The 6,000-nt window shown below is 35.1% G+C and overlaps 1 long non-coding RNA gene across 1 annotated transcript in view; it reads right to left on the bottom strand.

Moving 5' to 3' along the window:
* Positions 1 to 4,319: 4,319 nt before the first annotated feature.
* Positions 4,320 to 6,000, bottom strand: part of LOC137622807 (uncharacterized) — an 86,374-nt gene continuing 84,693 nt past the window's right edge. Inside the window, exon 4 of the long non-coding RNA XR_011040480.1 lies at positions 4,320 to 5,771. This is a non-coding gene — a long non-coding RNA (uncharacterized lncRNA). The remainder of the gene's footprint in view (positions 5,772 to 6,000) is intronic.

Below are 6,000 nucleotides of genomic sequence, written 5' to 3'. Positions count from 1 at the left end.
CAATTTGTAAGGCCAGATTAAAAACCAGAGAAAAAAACATTGTTACATCAATGTGAAAAAAAACTCTGGAAAACTGTACCCACAAATTGCCAAATGCCACTTAATTCTTTAAAAGGCTTTTAAAATTATTACAGAATACAAGTTCTATTATATACGTACATAAACTTACTTAATAAGATTTGAACTTGAAGAAAGTCTGGTGACTATAAAAGCTATCATTGCCTTGTGCAAAGCGTTTAGCTCAATAAAAACTCATTCGACATGGAATGGATAGAAAACATAAAATTTATCATTCTATGCAGCTAACGGATTAGGTGTTACTCCAGCACCACGTCCGATGAAACTGCTCGAGGTGTTTTTTATTGCAATGTCCCTTAGTTTAAGTAGTTTAAAGACTTTTTACTTCCAAATTGTGGAGTGACTCTTAACCCTTTTAACCCCAGGCTCTTTGGAAATTTCCAACCCTTAACCCCCAAGGGGTTTTTTTCCCAGCACATTTTGCAGTATATTTTTTTTAAATTGCTCTAACAGCCTTAATTTTTGTCATAGAGAGGTCAGGTTGGTCTCATTCTCTTGGAAAATGCCTGAATTTTTTCAAAAAAAATTATCAAAAATATGAAAAAAAAAAAAAATTATAGCACTTTTTTGAAAGGACGTACCGGTACGTCCATGGGGGTAAAGGGATGGGTTTTATGAAACGTACCAGTACGTCCTTTGGGGGTAAAAGGGTTAACAGAAAGGAGTGAACCACATTAAACAGAAAGATCCAGGGTCGGGAAAACAGGAGATAGACTTCAGAAGTGGGGATATGTCATTAATGCTGGTTGCCCGTGCCGAATAGCCCTAGACTCTAGACCACGTTCTCTGCTGCTGCCCACTGTTACCTGCATGTTCTGATGTATGGTCAACACAAAAAGCATAGTAATCAAAGGGCATCATCGTTTATATCTTGGTACCTGTCACCCTTAAAACAATTGCAATTCACATTCACTGGGTAGATGTTAAGTAAAATTGAAATTATATGAAGCCGATGTATGGTCTACACAAAAAGCATAGTAGTCAAAGGGCGTCATCGTTTATATCCTGGTACCTGTCAGCCCCTAAAATATCACAGTTCACATACACAGGGTACCAACAGCGAAATTGAAATTATATGAAGTCTTCCCTCTAAGATTGGACATACTTGATGAGACATTAGTAATATACCTCATTTCCTTAGCATTTTGACTTTCATGCGTACCAAGAAAGCCAGCAGAGAACGACTATGGAAATCCCTTCCTACATTTTCAACAGCACAAACTAGTCAAGAAATTGACGCAACTTTTAATCAAGTCAAAAGAATATCAATGGTTATCTGAGTGATACAAAATTGCAGTTCATAACCTGTTATATAATAAAGAAATGTATCTCAAATGTTTGCATATGGAGATCCATTGCAACACTTAACCCTTTTACCCCCAAAGGACGTACTGGTACGTTTCACAAAAGCCATCCCTTTTCATCCATGGACGTACCGGTACGTCCTTGCAAAAAAATGCTATAAAATTTTTTTTTTTCATATTTTTGATAATTTTTTGAGAAAATTCAGGCATTTTCCAAGAGAATGAGACCAACCTGACCTCTCTATGACAAAAATTGAGGCTGTTAGAGCAATTTAAAAAAAAATATACTGCAAAATATGCTGGGAAAAAAATAACCCCTTGGTGGTTAAGGGTTGGAAATTTCCAAATAGCCTGGGGGTAAAAGGGTTAAACAATTAAAAATGAAATACCATCATAGAAGTTTATGAAAAAAAGTTGAAACAAAAGACAAAAAGGAAATGGTTGGCAAACCTCAGCCGTGGATTATACACCACCACAAAATGTGGTAAACTTTCACTTAACCAAAGGAAGGAGCGGGATAAACCTTTTGAAGACCTGTGATAAAAGATTCAAAATAGAGCTAGAGATTTGTTATTTGTGAGAACACAAACTCCACTTGCAATTAAACTCCTGCACTAAAAAGGAGTGTTTAAATTGAACTGCAGTACAGTACAGTATTAAACCCTAATATAACTATTAACAGGCAGAATACACTTGATCTTAGAGAATTATATGTATTACTCTTCATACATGATGAAAATTGAAGGGGGAAAAAAGGGCGTGTGTGAGCTATTTGAATTGAAAAAAAACAGTGGACGGTTTACCTAAAAAAAACTTGTTAAATTATCTGAAAGCAAACAACTATCCCTAAAGAGTAAGTCCAGTTAAAAAATTCTCTTAAAATCTTGAAGAAAAATTTTAAAAATTAGATAATACTAAATCTGTCGGACTTCAATTCCTCTTCTAAAGGACACCCTCTGTCCTCGAGTAACTCCTAGAAATGAAAACATGAACTAACTAAATCTTTAACTAATTAAAACCTTCTTTTAGGGTAGATATATCTGAAACAAATGTATTCTGCCTATCAATAATGATATCTTGAGACAAAATAAAGCATAATATATCTTTATAAACATGCAACGCTTAAATCAACTTGAGGAACAGCTGCCAAAGAGTCTTCTTAAAATAAAGTTTATAAAACTGATCTACTCTATCAGAAGTAGCAAGTCACATTAAATTATAGATGCTGCTTGGTGTTAAATATACTAACTTATCTAGGGTAACTATTAGCGAACTTATCAGTATAAAACTCTGCAAATAAACCTAGATTTCTAAGATATATGAACTGAGGAGGTCTCACGACTTTAGATGATGCTGTATATGTTTTACCCGAGATATTCTTGAATGTACTATTGTGTAGTATTGTAAACACTATTGATCACATCAAATTAAAAATGATCTTAACTCTGATTTCTAAGCATTTTAAGCAGTTACATACTTACACACATACATATACAAAGGCACTTCCCCCAATTTTGGGGGGTAGCCGACATCAACAAAGAAACAAAACAAAAAAGGGGACCTCTACTCTCTACGTTCCTCCAGCCTAACAAGGGACTCAACCGAGTTCAGCTGGTACTGCTAGGGTGCCACAGCCCACCCTCCCACATTATCCACCACAGATGAAGCTTCATAATGCTGAATCCCCCACTGCTGCTACCTCCGCGGTCATCCAAGGCACCGGAGGAAGCAGCAAGGCCTACCGGAACTGCGTCACAATCGCTCGCCATTCATTCCTATTTCTAGCACGCTCTCTTGCCTCTCTCACATCTATCCTCCTATCACCCAGAGCTTTCTTCTTTGGAAAATATTAATCAAGGCCAAAGGACACAGACAAGACATATGCCCTGCTCATCATTGCATTCAAACATTGTTGATAACTTTGCCCAATCCTCCTGTTCCTTGCAATACAGTAGTGGAAGATATGTTAAATGATAAATCATCATAAATAACTCCTTTCTTAATATCTTTAAAAAAGTCTAATTTATGAATTTCTTTACTGAAATCAATAAATAAATCAAAGATATTAGTTTGGCCATATAGTACCTAAACAGTAGTACCTCGGGTTACGAGTAACTTTCAATACGAGGACACAAATTTGAATTGGGTTACAAACATTGCGAGCCAAACATTCCACTACGTACGGGGATTTTTATTAGACAAGTACTATCGAGACGCTCGCGGCGCACAAAAATCGGTCAAAAGGTGCCAATACGCTACTTGTGCAGAGTTCACTTGATTTCACAAAAAGCAATGACTGATTTCCATGCTATCTTAAAGAAATGGCAAAAGCAGCTGTCTCTATTTAGATTCCTTGCGAAAGTTGAATGTGAAACTGTAAAAAAAAAAAAGAAAAAAAAAAAGGCAACTAAGTGTCCAGAAAGATGAAATTAAGTGATTCAGTCAGTTATGGTAAATGTTGTCTCGCCAGTGATTCACACATCTTCTCTCGTGTCTCTTACGCCAGCCACGACTCTTCTCAAAAGTAAAGTGCGAGTTAATGCATCAGTAGAGTTTTCAATTTCTTATTGTGAATTATTAATGTGTATTAATTTATGATGTTATGGGGCTATAGCTTTTACTGTTATTACCATTACAAAACATTTAAAAATTAATATATAAGTGTAATTATGTTCATGTGGAACACATCAAGCGAATTTCCTCTATAACGGGGAAAATTACTCTAGGATACGTGCAATTTTAAGTTGCGAGATCGCTCCCAGAATGAATTTAACTCGTAAACTGAGGTACTAATGTATCCCCCAAATCTTACTGATTCTTTATAAAAGGTCCTCAATTTAAAAACATTCAGATACGAACACAAACCCAACTGAAAACATAAATATCAGATTTTGAATCACAACCTTCTAATGAAATATTGTACTGTAATAAAGCCACTAGAAGAGTTGGATGACCCAGACCTACATGGCTGAGGACTATGAAGCATGAAATAGATGATGAATGGGGAAGTATTGATTTAAAAGCTCAAGATAGAGACGACTGGCGAAATCTAACCGAGCCCTTTGCGTCAACAGGCGTAGGAGGAGATGATGATGATGATGATGATGAAAACATTTTAAGATTTAATGCAGTAAGCAAGACAACATTTGCAATATGAAACAGGACTTTTTGTTGATCTGTGCAGCTGAAAATCGTAAGCATGTAAGTTAGGTTAGGCCTAACCTAGGTTAAAATTTAACAAAATTTGATTTAAAAACAATTGTTTTTAAGTTGAGAACGTTCCTCTTCCTATATGTCACAAGACTGACCATCATATCTGTGGAGGTGCCCATTATTATATCTGGCTAATATTATTTCTACAATAATGGATATCTGTCTTCACAGAAACTCACAAAATAAATAAGAAAATCCTAAAAGAATTAAAAAATATGAAATTTATTATCAATACCAGTATTGCATCTTGAAACCCACATCTAAATATTGCACACTAAACGTTCCTAATACTTTAAACATTTTTTCGTAACCTGAACATAAATTGCAGTTTTTTTTTCTACATGAAGTATATTAATTCCCGCTATTACTGGCTATTATTAGGCTGGGAGGAACGTAGAGAGTAGAGGTCCCCTTTTTGTTTTTGTTTCTTTGTTGATGTCGGCTACCCCCCAAAATTGGGGGAAGTGCCTTGGTATATGTATGTATGTATGTATTACTGTATATGTTTCCCTTGACCCTTTTTTCACATGTCATTCTATGATGATAATTCTAAATACCAGTACATCCAAATAAAAAATGTCAGCGTTAATCCTCAAGGCATCTGTTCCTCTTACAAAATACTAATAAACTTTCAATAAGAATTATAACAACAAAAAAGTTATCTCAAATTATAGGAACCCGCAAATTTTCATATGGATTTCAGCCAACTATAAAACGCAAACATTCAACTGACGGTTCTTTTCTGTTCTATCCCGACTTAATATGCTTTAATCAAGTAATTTTTACTGAAAGCTACGGACCAAAATACAGAACAGTACCGACTTGCATTTCTTAACGATAGTTAATCCATATGAAATTATTAACACCTATGTATCTATGATACGCTGGAATACAAATCCTCACATGACTAAAGTCATGGCTATTTTTTCATTCCATTGACGGCGAGTTTCTATCTGATAATTTCGACTTCCTCTTCCTCCATTAACGTTGAGTTTCCTTCTGTGACGATTTTGGCTTCCTCTTACTTCCTATAACGAGGAGTTCTTTCGTGATGATTTCGACTTCCTCTTCCTCCATTAACGTTGTTTCCTTTCATGATGATTTCGACTTCCTTTTCTTGGGAGATCCAAACTTCGAACATTCCTGCTGCAGTCTTCGTGAAAAACACTCCAGCATCTATAAAGAAAAGTTAGAAACTCAAGAGCTGCTAATAGCGGATTCAAAGAACTACAAAAAAATAATTAGATTTTTAAACACTGTTATTAGCTGTTTCAAAGAACTTTTATCAACAACAATGCTTCTTAAATACATACCAAAATAGTACTAAATTTTCTAATAACAAATTTATACTTTGATAAATTACAACGATGTGGTGTGCATGCTGATAAAAAAATCAAATATCACA

Source organism: Palaemon carinicauda, chromosome 29 (genome assembly GCF_036898095.1).
Source record: "Palaemon carinicauda isolate YSFRI2023 chromosome 29, ASM3689809v2, whole genome shotgun sequence".
NCBI classification, from domain to species: domain Eukaryota; kingdom Metazoa; phylum Arthropoda; class Malacostraca; order Decapoda; family Palaemonidae; genus Palaemon; species Palaemon carinicauda.
This window is presented reverse-complemented; position numbering and strand designations above follow the sequence as displayed.